We start from the raw sequence: 14,998 nt of genomic DNA on the forward strand, positions 1-14,998 counted from the left end.
AATTCATTTGCATCACGTCTTACAATGCTGAGAATATACTTTTACTTATCTTGTATCCCAGTGCTGAAGATTGGGCCTGATTATATATATGCTTGTGTGTGATTGTGTATATTATATATTATGTTTGTATAATATATTATTGACTCTATAAATAAATATTTATATATATATATACCCATCAGATATAGTAATATCCAATATATGCATGATAGGTCTATTGGTCTGTTTGGCATACATATTTCCAATCCTGTATTTCAGCACCTACTGGTGCAGTGGAGGCTGTATTAGTTACGTGTCATTGAGTAACAAACCCCTAAAACTTCATTACTTAATACAACAGCCCTTTGTTTTTTCTCACTGTTCTGTGAGTTGACTAGACTGTTCTGCCTGATTTCAACTGGTCTCATTCTTGTGACTGCATTCAGCTCGGAGCTCAGTTGGGATTGATGGTCTAAGAGGGTCTCACTTGAATATCTGGAGTGTCATTTGATTTAACAGGAATGACTGTGATGGCTGGCTTCTTTCTCCAACTGATCTTTCATTCAGGGTATCTTCACAGCATGGTAGCCGCAGGGCTCCAAGACAACAAGAACAGGACTTGCAAGGTCTCCTGAGGCTGAGGCCCAGAAGTCTGTACAGACACTTCCATTGCATTCTTTTGGTCAAAGCCAGTCACTTGGTGAGCCCAGATGCAAAGCAAGGGAGAGAGTCCACCTCCTGATGGTGCAAGCAAAATCACACTGCAAATAGGCCTGCAGATGGATCATCTTTGCAAACAAAAGAAGGGGGCGGGTATTTCCAAGGGACTGATTCTACTTATCATCACCCTTTATTGAAAAATATTGGAGGTCAGATCAGAAAAACTTTCGTTAACTTTCACTATTAATCTTAGAAAGAGTTACACCATCATTGCTTAACGTGTACTAACTAACGAACAATTAAGAAAAGGTGACCTCATGCTGAAGTCCGAGCACAGAGTTGACAGTAGTAATAATGAAGAGGAGAGAGAAAAATTTTAAATGAGTCGAAGAGGGAGGGGCTCCTGGGTGGCGTCTGACTCTTGATTTCTGCTCAGGTCATGATCTCAGGGTCCTGGGATCAAGCTCCGCATCAGGCTCCATGCTTGGTGGGGAGTCTGCTTGGGATTCTCTCTCTCTCTCCTTCTGCCCTTCCCATCTCTCTAAAATAAATAAATAAATCTTAAAAACGTCTAAATGAGTCAAAGGAGGAAAGGAAAACATGAAAAGGCAAAGGTACATCTTGCAAACAATCAAGGATGTCCTGGAGAGCTGTATAAAAGAAGACTCCATATAGAATACAGGGTGATACAGACACTGCAACCTAGCACACTGGAAGATGTGAATCTATAGCATCTATGTCTATGTGTATGCAGATACACGTGTATTTGCCCATATGTGGTGTAGATAGAGGTGGATGGACATATGTGAAGAAAGGACCGTGACATAGGAATAATTTTAGAAGATAGTCGTACTGAAAGTCACCAGAAAGGGAAAAAAATGTAAAAGGCTAATCAAAGGATAAAAATGAAAAAGGTTAAGAATCCAAGTAAAGTCACGGGGATGCACAAGTCAAGACAGAAAGTAGAATTCGTAATTGAATCCTATCACGGGCAATCTGAAGTGTTAAAAAGAATAAGGAAAAAGGAGAAAGAATTGATATATCTGAGCATAATTGGTATAAATGCTAGAGTAAAAATGTGGGTCTTTTCGCCTGATCTGGTTATTTTAAGTATTGAAAATGTCCTCTAAAGAAAATTGCATTATTGAGTAGGTGCCCAGCACACACTGCTGCACGTCTCACTGGCTTATTGAATCATAAGACAAAAAGCATCACATGGGGTTTGCACTTTCTACATATCTGTGTGTTTTACACGCATTCCTGCTGGATGCTCATCCCTAGTTCTGATTAATAACACTATTTTTAGTTTCCGAGGACGGAAGGGAAGGAGTTTCTCTTGAGGGAAGGGACCAGTATCTCCTCTCAATCCCTTATCAAGCCTCTGGCTCTCGACTGCCGTTGAGGAGCCTCAGCTGAAGATGCCCTTTGTAATGGCAGACTTCCCTTCAGGTGGTGGGTCGTCCCACACCTGTTCCCCGGGGAGGCAGGGAAGTCCGCCCGAGAATGCAAGATGGCTTGAAGGAGGACCAGAGAAGCGATCTTCTTAATTTTCCTATTTCAACTGTCTTTACTACAGCCAGTGCCACACTTCACATCTCAGGATAAGGTGGGAAGAAGAGAGGAGAGAGGAGAAAGGCAGGCAAACTGCCTCTCCTATCATAAATCTGTGGAGGGGTGCTCTCCTCTCTCTGGGGGCTGATGGCAGCCCATTTTCCCCTCTGGGGCAGGGGAGGAGATTGGCTAAATATCCTGCCATCCTGAATTTACATTTTAACTGAGTTAGGAGTTGGAACCCAAACTGCTCATTGGTCCTGTGGTCACCGAAAGATCTGTTGAGTCCTCTAGTTCCTATCAACTCAATGGCTTTTATCATTTCTTACATGACCAGTCTCAATCCCCCCATTAGGTAGAAGGACTCATAGATATCTTTATTCCCTACAGTATCTAAAGCAATGCCTTGCCCACAATAAATGTTCAATAAATATTTATTGAATGAGTACGTGGATGAAAGACAAAAAGCCCATCTAATTATGAATGGCAGGATAATTTTGTGAAGGCTAGAGATCTATCTGATATTCACCTTTTCAAACAAATTATCACTAAAATGATTTCTATGTCTTTGTTAGTTCAGTGATTCCCTTGATGTTCCATATCATAAATACAGCAAACATCGACAAAGACATAATCTTATCTCACAGGACCAATATTTAATCTCTTACATTTTAAAGAGTATACTCCAATTCTTTTTCCAAATCCCCTCATTCTAGAAGGAAAACGGCTTCCTACAAAGCGATGGAGACTTATATTCTTCTACACCTACTTCATTAACTGCATGACACATTTAATTTTCTTCTAGGATATTAATCATGCATCTTCATCTTTGCTTTTGTATTTAAAAGCCAGGGGTCAGGAATTTCAAAGGAAATACTTTGTTACAATTCCAGAGTAGTGAGAAAACACAATGGTAGAGACTAAAATCTATCACGGTATTTTGGCTTCTTGCCTTCCTTTAATTTTACAATGGGGGGAAAATCAAGGTGAGACTTGATTCCCTTTAGGAGTCTCTTTCCTGTGTGCTCTGTGTCTAGCCAGGAGAGAGACTGACAGAATGATAACACTTGATGCCAGGCTCCCTTGCCCACTCAAAGACCCTCCCTCAGGTATCAGTTGCTTGGCTGAGCTTTGAGGTCAACTAGACACCTCCCCTGAGGCTTACTTGGCCTAAGGGACACAGCGACCAGAAAATCCTCTCATGGAGGGCAGCTGTTATCTGAGCTAGGATCAAAGCCCCCTCTGTACTCCAGAAAAACATCTTCCAAACTGGGTCTCTTTCTCCATGATTCGAATGAATGTTGAATGAGTCCCTGGGGACGCCAGTTACTTCGCTCAGGAACAAGCTGTCAGAAATAGTGGGCGATGAAAGTTCACCTTTTTAAGGTCCTTTTTGTTTGAACATTTTTATTCATTGCCTCAGAGGCCCATCTGAATTTAATCAAGAAATTAAGCAACAGGGAAATGTGGGGATTAATTTTTTTTGACACTTTTCATTTGTGTTTGGGTTTTGTTTTTCCCGAAGTATGACATTTCTTCATTCCGGTAGTATTCACAGTATCCATTAAAGGCGCTATGAGTATAAAAAGCCACTGCTCAAACATTCAGTTTTATACATGGAAGCATTAAAAATAAGAAGTAACTTTTTTAGTGAACAAATCTGGGTTTCAGAGTGATAAAATTTCTTTCGCCTTTTGCCAAATTATTTAAAGCAGTAAATAATGGCAATTTTAAACTAGGTGATATGCATGTTCTCAATAGAAGTATGGTGGTCCAGAAAATTCTGACCATAATTTTCCATCACATAGATCAACATGAACCATTTATCTAGTGGTTCCAGATTCATCGAGACTCAAGTATATCCAAAGTGGTGCTTCAGTTTCCTGCTAAGCAGGTAACCAGCACTGGAGTGTAAACTTCAAGATCTGGAACAATGTCTCATTTTATCCTTCTAGCACTACCACAGGGCCTGGAATACTGTAGAGGTAACATAAATATCTCTGGAGGTGAACTAGACTAAGCATGGTATCGATTACATTGTTGGAATTAGAGCAGTGATTAATTGAACTAGAAGTCTAAATGTCACAAGGACAGAATGTAGACCTGGGCCAAGCAGAGAGAATATAGCATTTGGAAGTATACTTTTTAGATGATGTATTTTGAATATTTCTATTCTTTTCAGCGTGAATATATTTTGCTGACATTGTAGTTATAGCCAGTTTTATTCAATACATTTCAGGTTGCCCAGTTTAAATTGATGTTTTTGGTAGTACCACCAGTGGGTAGGTGGGTGGGTCAGATATTTTAGTCATGGCACATACTATTCTACAGCCATCTGTTATACTGAATGGATTATTTTGTTTATCAAGTTTCTTTGAATAGCAATTTCAGTTTTGTATCTTATTTCCTTCTTTGCTGAGGGTATTGCCAGCAGATGCAAGCTACATATTGGCTTGAGTTTCTTGCAGTTCTCGGGCTAGCTTTTTTTTTTTTTAAGTTTTTTTTTTCTCTTTCCCTTAGTACTTTTCTCTTCAACAAATGTGCCATTCTAAAGAAATTTAGCATTTCGAACACAGTCTCCTAAAATTAACAGTCTCACTAATTCTTCTTTTAAGAAACATTTTTTATCTTTCCAAGGTCATTACCAATAATACCACTATCCTCCCCGTCTTTTTTTTCTTGATAGATTTATTTTCCCTTATAAATAACTAGTTCTTCTTCTTTTTTTTCTTTAAAGATTTTATTTATTTATTTGACAAAGAGAGAGACAATGAGAGAGGGAACACAAGCAGGGGGAGTGGGAGAGGAAGAAGCAGGCTTCCTGCCGAGCAGGGAGCCCGATGTGCGGCTCAATCCCAGGACCCTGGGATCATGACCTGAGCCGAAGGCAGATGCTTAACCAACTGAGAGACCCAGGCACCCAATAACTAGTTATTCTTAAATAACAAAAGCTTTGAGAGAAGAGGTCATGGTTTTTGTCCAGGGTGCTGTTGAACAATTGTTCTGTTTGTTTAAAGCACCAGAACTCCATCTGGATTACAGTTTGTGTTAGTAGATCTGGACACAAAGAGTCAGTATTAACCATTTAATCTAAATCTGAAAATCAAATAAATCCAAACAAGTATGATGATAATCCTGAGGAAGGCATTATAGGGAACCAAGCACCTATTGTCAGGACTACAAACATGAGGATGGTGATGATGACGATGGTGATGGTGATGATGATGGCTAACACTTAACCTGCACTTACTATATGTTCAGTATCATTCAAAACTCTATCATCTATCTATCTATCATCTATCATCTATTTATATCTATCTATTATCTATCATCTATCTATCTATCTATCTATCTATCTATCTATCTATCTATCATCTATCTATCATCATCTATCCATCTATCATCACCATCTACCTACTCACTGAAATCTCATGACAATCTCCATTTCACATCTGAGGAAACTGAAGAACAATAACATTAAATATAGTAAATGGGTAGTAAATGTTAGGGTCAGAATTCAAACCTAGGCAGGGTAACTCCAAATTTTTTACTTTTAACTACATGCTACATTGCATGGATCCACATGAGAAAGGAGGGAGAGAGAGGTACAAGCATACTTCTGCCTGTGAAATTCCAATCACTGTAATTGCCCTGACTTTAAGTGCTCAGTCTAGGGCAGGATCAGAATTGAAAACTGGATAATTCAATACAAAGAGAACAGAGACGAAGAATATGTGGGGATGGATACTTGTTGAGATAGGGGCCTGGCCAGATGAAGATGGAGTAGAAGCTGAAGCAGGTGATTCCAGGAGGGGAGAGAAAGCATGAGTTGAGGCAGAAAGTCAGGAAACCACAGCGTGGATGTGAAAAGAGTCCCCTCACATAGTGTCACAACAATGCAAAGTGGGACTCTGTACATTAGCCGGAGATGAGCACAGAGAGGGAGGCAAGGGTTTAGTGGGAGGCACTTGGTAATAGGTTGTGTCCAAGGTTAAGACAAGACTGTTGAATTTGGCCTGCCCTTGACAGCATGGGAAACACGAAGCTGCCAGCATCCACTCTCCTCTCATCAACTGCCAGAGGAGAGAGCTGACGTGGGAGGCTTGTCACTGCGTGCCCACTGCTCAAAGCTCTCCTGTCACCCTTCTTTTAGAATAGAGCCTTGAGATTGCATGTTGGAAATAGCCCTGCTTAATGATACTGTTCCCTGAGGAAAGCTCATTTCTCTCTCTCTTTTTTGCAGGTGAAAGAATCACAGATTATGTTGGATGAACATACATACATTGGCCTCGTAGTTTGACTGAATTGGTCAATCAGTGAGTTAGCAATCTTGAGGAAGAAGCAATAGGCTGAAGAATGGGAATAGGAGGGAGATGTTTAAAAGAAATTTTAAATGTGAGCCACAAGCAAAAGCAAGACAGGGGAGTGCTAAACAAAGCAGACAATGGGGATTTTAATATAGTTTCATAATGCCTTGTAGAGTTTAAAGTACTCAGTTATTGTGGTTCCAAGAGATTTTTCTTAGCTTTATTTATGGCACTTAATATCTTGTTCCACTGTAATTAACATGTCTCTGTTGCTAGACTGTGAGATCCTCAAGTCTGATCTTATCCCTCTTTCAATATCTCCAGCAATTACAAGAGTGCAAAGTTATTACTTAATAAATGAAGGTTTAATAAAAAAAACAGAGAGACACAGAGAGGTGTGGGCCTTATTTTTGTAAGTTGAGGCTTGTATAAGAGTGAAGCAGGACTCAGGATAGAGGGCAGTTATGCAAAACAAGCAAAATTATGCCAAAACAGACAAACAATTAGACTTTATAGGCTCCAGCTGGTTTTCTTTATCTCTCTATCCTTTTTTTTTTTTTTTACATTAATAGACTTTATTTTTTAGGGCAGTTTTAGGTTTACAGAAAAATTGAACAGAAAAAGTACGGAGAGTTCCCAAACACTCCCTGCCTGTCCCCCTCAGTTTCTGGTTTTATTAATGTCTTGCATTGGTGTGGTGTGTTTGTTGCAATGGATGAACCAATACTGATACTTTATTATTAACTAAAGTCCATAGTTTACATTAGGATTCACTCTTTGTGTTGTCCAGTTTTATGGGTTTTGCTAAAAGCATAATGTCATGTATCCACCCTTCCAGCACAATATAGAATACTTTCATTGCCCTAAAAATCCTATGTGCTCCACCTACTCACCCTTCTCTCTCTCCCTAATCCCTGGAAACAACTGATTGTTTTATTGTTTATTGCTTTTTCCACAATGTTACAGAGTTGTAGTATGTCGCTTCTTCAGATCGGCTTCTTTCACTTAGCAATATGCCTTTAATTCCCCCATGTTTTTTCATTGTTTGATAGCTCATTTCTTTTTATTGCTGAAGAGTATTTTATTTTATTATTTTTTAAAGATTTTATTTATTTACTTGGCAGAGAGAGAGCGCGCGCGCGAGAGAAAGCACAAGCGGGGCGGGGGGTGCGTGGGTGGGTGGGTTCGAAGCAGACAGAGAGGGAGAAGGAGACTCCTCGCTGAGCAGGGAGCCCCATGCGGGACTCAATCCCAGGACCCCAGGATCATGACCTGAGCCTAAGGCAGACGCTTAACTGACTGAGCCACCCTGGTGCCCTGAATAACATTTTAATATATGAATGTTCCATAGTTTATCCAATCACCTAGTAAAGGACATCTATATTGTTTCCAATTTCTGACAATTATGAATAAAACTGCTATAAACATCCATTTACAAATTTTTGTGTGAATGTAAATTTCCAGCACATTTGGGTAAATACCTAGGAGTGCAGTTGCTGGATCCCATAATAAGACTAAGGTTTAGCTTTGTAGGAAACGGTCAGGCTGTTGAAGTGGCTGTACCTTTCGCTCCACATCCTCACCAGCAGCTGTTGTTTTTACTGTTTGGGATTTTCACCATTCTGACAAGTGTGTAGTAGTATTTTGTGTTTTATTTTGCAATTTCCTAATTATGTATGATGTTGAGTCTCTTTTTATATGCATCTTTGCCTTCTGCATACCTTCTTGGGGGTATCTTTTATTTGCCCACCTTTACTGGATGGTTTGTTTTCTTAATGTTGAGTTTTAAGAGTTCTTTGTATATTTTGGACACAAGTCTGTTATCAGATATATGTCTTACAAATATTTTCTCCCAGTCTGTGGCTTGTCTTTTAGTCTCTTAACAGTGGTAAAGGTACTGTTTCTTTTGCAGAGCAGAAGTTTTTAATTTTAATGACGTCCAACTTACCAGTTTTTGTTGCATCAATTATATTCTTTGTGTTATCCCTAAAAGCTCATTGCCATACCCCCAAAGTCACCTAGATTTTCCCTTCTCTTCTAGAAAATTTATACTTTTGCATTTTACATTTAGTCTATGATTCATTTTGTGTTGAATTTTGTGAAAGGTATAAGATCGGAGTATAGAGTCATTTTAAACTAACCCATTTTGTCATTCTTGTCCCATTGTTTTACTGCCCTTGACATGTTGGTTGTGTTTTTTGGAGCGAACCTATTACTCCTCTGATTAAGTAAGCTTATTCGTTTCTAAAATATATGATCTTCGATACATTTTTTAGCCTCACTATTTTACTTCTCAAGGCTCTATCATGAAATTTGTCTGTTTGAATAATTTACTTAACCTTGTTTTTCTTGCATTTTCTAATCTGTAAAAATGGGGGCCTTCCTTAATATTGGGGAGATAGTGAAATGATTAAATTAATCTCTTAAGGGATGAGAGTTATATTTACTGAATACTTACTATGTTTCAGGAACTACCTTCAGAACTTAAACATATCTCATTTAGTCATCATAGTGATCTCTTGATTCTTACTCCCTTTTTGTCAACAAAAGAGCCCAAAGCTCAGAGAAGTTCCAAAAATTGGGACTAGAATTTAAACCCAATTTGACCAACACTGAAGTGTCTGCTCATTCCATTTGTCCACACCACATTCCTCTCAGGGACTCAGAAGGAGAGCCTGGAAAGACTCATCTTTCCTTGAACTAGATGCTTAGAAGGTTTTAGAGATTGTGTTTGATTTTTTACAAAAGAAAGGAAAGGAATAAGACAGAGAAAAGACTGTAATGGACCTCACAAGTGTTCATTCATTCATGTACCCGAATAGCATTTCTTGAGCACCCACTATGAGTCAGGCATGAATGGACACTAAACATTTAATGAGGGAAGTGGTTATGGTCCAGGGCATGGGGCGGGGCGTGTGGACTTGGACACCCTGTCTTTATCTGCCTCCAGCAGAGGCTCAGTTTCATCCAGAGGAAGTGGCACCATCCTTAGTACAGGGTCAAGGACACCAGACTGGAAAGTGTCCGAGTCTTTGTCCCCACAGACCAGACATCCCATCCAGAGCAAAGAGGAGCATAGACCTCTGTGCCCAGAGCCGGTGGCCCCAAGAAGCCCTGCATTTCCCTTTTTAAAGGTGGCATTTGGAATGAATCTATTTTGGCACAACTCCCTTTTTGAAAAACACTTCAGCCTTTACCTCAGAGCTTAGCCTTGCTGCTCCTTCTTTTACCTCCTTTACCTCCGTCTCCTCCAGTGCTTCATTCTCCTCCACATCCCAGTCCATCAGACTCTGTGGGCTCCTCCTGACCAGTGAGTCCTTATGTTGGTTCCTCACTTGCACACCTACCCTGTTTTCCTGTACCTACTTTTGGTTAGGTTTTGTTTTATGCCTTCATAGCTGGTTCCCACCTCTGCCTGCCTGAGTCCTCCCAGCCTCCCCCACCCCCACCCAGCGTGAACACATGGCTGACTTGGCCCTGCTGGGGGCTGCTCCTTTCTACATGTTTTTAGAGAACCCATTACTCAACCCAGTTCTCCCTGGGCACAGTGCTGACTTGAGCACTTTCTTTTTAGACAAGCCTTAGGCAGTCATCATAAAACATGGATCTCAAGAAATAAACTTGAGAATGGGAGAAAGAAATTGAAAGAGTGTAACTTCAAAGCAAAATGATAATTCTCGAGCGCCGACTCCTGTCTGAGCATTTGCAGCAGCCTTTGCCTGGTTGTCTATTGCGGTCCTCAGAACCACCTGTGCCTCCTGCCTGGAGACTGCATGAAATGTCTGTCCTTCATGATTTTGGGAACTGTGGGGGATTCAAAATCTGACAGTGAATTGAGGGAGCATGAGAGAAAGAGAGAGGGAGAGAAAGAGAAAAAGAGAGAGGATGCGGTGAACAGGTAGAGAAAGGGAATAAAGTCAAAGAATTGGAAGAACGGAGCTGGCTTCTTGTTTCAGCCAAATATAATTTGGATCTTGTTCTACAATAAGCTTTAATGAGCAACAAAATCAAATTGATTGTAACAGGGAGAGTCTCCAGGTGTTTTTTTTTCCCCTCCTGTTTTTGTTTTCATTTTTTGACATAATTGCTGAAAGGGGAGAAAAGATTCCTATTCAATTGGTTAGGATTAATTCTGTAGTGGAAAAGGGTTAAGTAAATTCTTTTTGCTTGTTTGCATTTCAGTCCTGGACATAAAAATTAAATGCTGAGCTTGATCATTCTCTTGATGGAATGGAGTCTATGTCATATGGAAAGTTGATGGTGTAAATGTGTTGAACACTGAAACTAACTCATTTTCCTGAACCCTAACCACCAAATGACATCTGGAGATAGAATAAAAAGGCTGTGAACTGCTTTAAGGCCATGAAATTAGACAGATGGTTCAGGATATTTCTCACCTCTCATCACTTCTTTCTTTTCACAAGACTTAAATTCTCTTTTTCAAGCTTGCCATTTTTCACTGCTCTACTGAATATATAACTGGTCCTCTATTCACCTCAACTCCTCACTTGATAAATAAAAACATGGTAATATTACATTTTAATTGTTGCTCTTTGCATGTTGATCTGATTATATTCTTTTCTTCTCTTACTAGGTCACGTAAAGTGTTCTTTGTCCTGTTTTGTCATAGATAAAGAACTTTCCCTCCAGCTTTTCACATTGATTATTCCACTGGTGAAATTTGTGATAGCATACCTTACACTCTCTTTTGTTTTTAAGTCTATGACTCAATCCCTTGCTTTCTTGCTGGTTTTTTTCTCCGCCTAGTAAACTTTTCCTGAAACCCTCTGTCTGCAGGTTTATGCAGATAGATTGCAGTCTGAGCTTGGTGACTCAGATTCTATCAGCTCTTGGCCAAGTGTTGTACCATAACAGACATCTTTGGGTAGAAAGTAGAAGCAGTGGTGAGACAGACTTGGCAATGCAAACAACAATTTCAGAGAAATTTGATTCCTGTTGGGCTACCCTGGAAAGCTCCAAACGATCTCTTTCACTGTTTGCCGAAATGAAATGTTTGCCGTGAGAAGCTGGTTCCCACAGCTAGTGTTTGCACTCACTCCTTTCTCTCTTACAAAGTACATCCCTTCACCAAATTCTAAAAAACTTGTTTTATTTTTTACATAAGACTCTGGCTACCAATATCTCAGAAGGCTGCTTTGGGTGGTGCTGCTGGGCAGGTATCAGCGTCTTGAACATGTTTATTCATAAAAGTAATAATTTGCAGATTGCATCTAGATGATAAGGGGTCTCCTTGCATCCAGGATTATAGGATCGCATTTAAGTAGGAATACTGATTTTAATTTTACTCTATTAAGCAAGATAGTTACAGAGGCAAAAGCATAAATAGAAAGAGTGTTTTTTGGAGATCCTAGCCTTTGTTGACTCTTTATCTCAGATATATTTGTTTTCTAGGGTTCCAGTAACAAAGTACTGCAAACTGTGTGTCTTTAAACAGCAGAAATTTATTGTATCACAATTCTGGAGGCCAGATGTTCAAAATCAAGGTGTTGGCAGAGTTGGTTCTTTCTGAGTCCTATGAGGGATGGATCTGTTCCAGGCTACTCTCCTTGGCTTGTAGCTGCTCTTCTTCCTGTGTCTTCATGTCATCCTTCTTCTGTATGTTTCCATCTTTGTGTCCAAATTTCTCTTTTTTAGAAGAACACATGTTATGTTGGATTAGGCTCTACCTTAATGGCATTGCCTTAATTAATTACATCTATGATGACCCTATTTCCATATAAGGTGACATTCTGAGGTTCAGGGATTCGGACTTCCACATATGAGTTTGGGATAAGGAGGAACACAATTCAACCTATAACATCAGATACTTAGTTTTCTTTTTTTTTTTTCATTCTACCAAAATTTCCAGTACATTCGAGATGGTGAAAAATCATAGCTTGAAGTGCTACATCTCCCAAGAATACTTACATTCTCTTAAAGTCTTAAATTTTAATAAAACTGATGAAAGAGGACATCAGGCAGAGTAAATTTTGCATTATTTAGTTTTTAATTGCTGATTGATTTTGCAGGGAATGGGTAAGTGTAAAGGTTAGGTGATATGGTACCTTCCAGGAGCATAATATGTGGGCACTTGCCTTTCACTCAAGCATCGGACTGTCCATAATAAGAGCCTTTGTTCAACGGTTTTAGGGAAGAATGTGCTGTTTGGAAAGTACACACAAAGCAGTATTTCTTAATGTGTAGACCTTGGATTACCTGCCCAAGAATCATCATTTAAATTGCAAATTCCTGGGCCCCACTGTAGGTCTGAGGAACCAAAATCTGTGTGTGTTGTCGAGGACCTTTCTAACGAGTACCCTGATGAAGTTTGAGAACTTCACAGCTCACAAAACATGACAAGACAGATGACAAAAAGAAAATTGTCTTGTTAAGACATAGGCATACCATGTACATATGTGAGCATGTAGATCAGTTTTCCTAATCTTTCAGAAGTCAGAGGCTGAACTTGGGATTCATAATCAACAAAGACTTGCTCAAGACCCTCCACTCAGCTGATGAGGCAGGGGAGAAAGCACAAAGCTTTTAAGACATTATTTTCTTTCAAATATGTTCCTTTTCTTCAATAAAGAATCTGTGAAGTTGGCCTTCTGCCAGAAGAGAGAAGACTTTTGATTCGGAAAGGCAAACGATTGAGTGCTGCCTCATTTGGAAGTGGAGATGGTGTTTTCCGAATCACCTCAGCCTGAAGAATCAGTACGATCATAGCATCTATAGGATAACAATACAAATTAACATACATACCAACAACACCTTTTGAATTTAATTTTCCTTTTAACGCACACAAACAATATGTATTTGTTTTCTCTCTAGATGAAATTTCTTTATTTTTTTTGCTCTGAGATGAAAAAAGATCCCTAAAACCCCCAAGTATTTAGGAAAAATAAAAAACAAGAAGCAATTTAGCAAAGACTAAAAGCAATTGTTCTGTTACCCTTGGCAACAGAATCTAGATGCAGCCAATCAGCAAAGTTGATATGTTGTTTTGACACACGTGCACATATTTCTAACATAAATAGCAACAGAGACCTAATAACAGTAGGTTTTAAAGCTGGAAACTGATGTCATTTCAAATGTGTCAATCAAAGGGAACCCACGAAAGTGTTTTTTTCTATCAAGCTGACATTAAGTATATGCTGTACCAGCTTCGGAAGTGTGGGTAGACTTCTGTCAGGCCATACCAGAGATGTTCGATCTGTAATTACACTCTTCTCGGAGTGTGTCCTTTAGCACATCGCAGGGGGGAAAAAAAACAAAAACAAAACACCTTTAATGAGAAAAATATTTGAGTCCTACAGTAAAATTCATCTGTTCATATCACCAAAGAAAGTGTGCTTGTAAGAATGAACAAAATTAGACCGGCATTAGCTTGTTTATCCCTAAAATAGACCCACTTCTTTAGTTCTTATGTCTGTTGAATTTATGATCAACTTGTGCTAGTAAATTCTGCTATTTAAATTTTTTTAGGTCTTTTGAAAATTAGCACTTGCTGGCCGGAGGAGAATAAACGGGATGGTCAGGAGTCTAGTCCTGGGGACATTTACTACCCAATATGAAGACAGATGGCTAATGGGGTCAGAGTTTACCCCTCCCTGGATAGTACTAGTAGCTGTTTTATTTTTTTAAAAAAGCACAGGATGATGTCTGGAAGTGTATCACTATATTGTACACCTGAAACTAATATAATATACTGTGTGTTAGCTAACTGGAATTAAAATGAAAACTTAAAAAAAGTTAACAAGAGGTACCATTTATTGAGTGCTTTTAAGGGGTGTGCACCATGCCAAAGTTCTTTGCAGACCTTATACCATGTAATCCTTGCAATAACTATAGGAAACAGGAATTACTCTCTCCTTACCGATGAGGAAAGCTGTGTTATTTAGCCTAGCTCCTGTCATATGGCTGATCAAGTGGCAGAGCTGGAGGTGTGAATCCAGGTCTGCTTGGCTCCAAAACTTCCCTTATCACCCCCAGATGAGGTCAGTACCTCCTCCATGTCAGGAACCTCAGGATGCCAGTAACACATTCAAGAGCTGAATATCATCTCTGCTTTGACCCTCAACAGATGCTCGATCCTAGTCCAATTATATCACTTTTTTGAGCCTCCTTTTCTGAGGGGTACAGAGAGTCTAATGTCTATCTCCCAGAGCTCCTGTGGGAGTCATTGAGACAATGTTTGATCAAGCTCTTGTGCTTGATAAGGGATCTCAATGGCTCTCAATAAAAAGAGCTTCCTCTGCTTCTTTTTTTCTTTTTAAATGTCTGTCCAAAGTACCAGAGAGTGCAATGCACATTGTAGAGACTCTTGTTAATTTTTTTGAAAATGAACAAAAAGGAGTAACTTTCAAAATCCAAAATTACTAAGATTTTAAAACCTAGCTAATCATCTTAAGTTACAACTTCATGCCCAAGTTCAACCCTTGCTACACAATAAAATCACTGGGGGAACTTTGAAAGCCACTACATAGTGGGTTCTAAGAGAT

Source organism: Callorhinus ursinus, unplaced genomic scaffold, assembly GCF_003265705.2.
Source record: "Callorhinus ursinus isolate GAN/ISIS: 27379988/994484 unplaced genomic scaffold, GSC_fseal_2.0 scaffold1, whole genome shotgun sequence".
Lineage (NCBI taxonomy): Eukaryota > Metazoa > Chordata > Mammalia > Carnivora > Otariidae > Callorhinus > Callorhinus ursinus.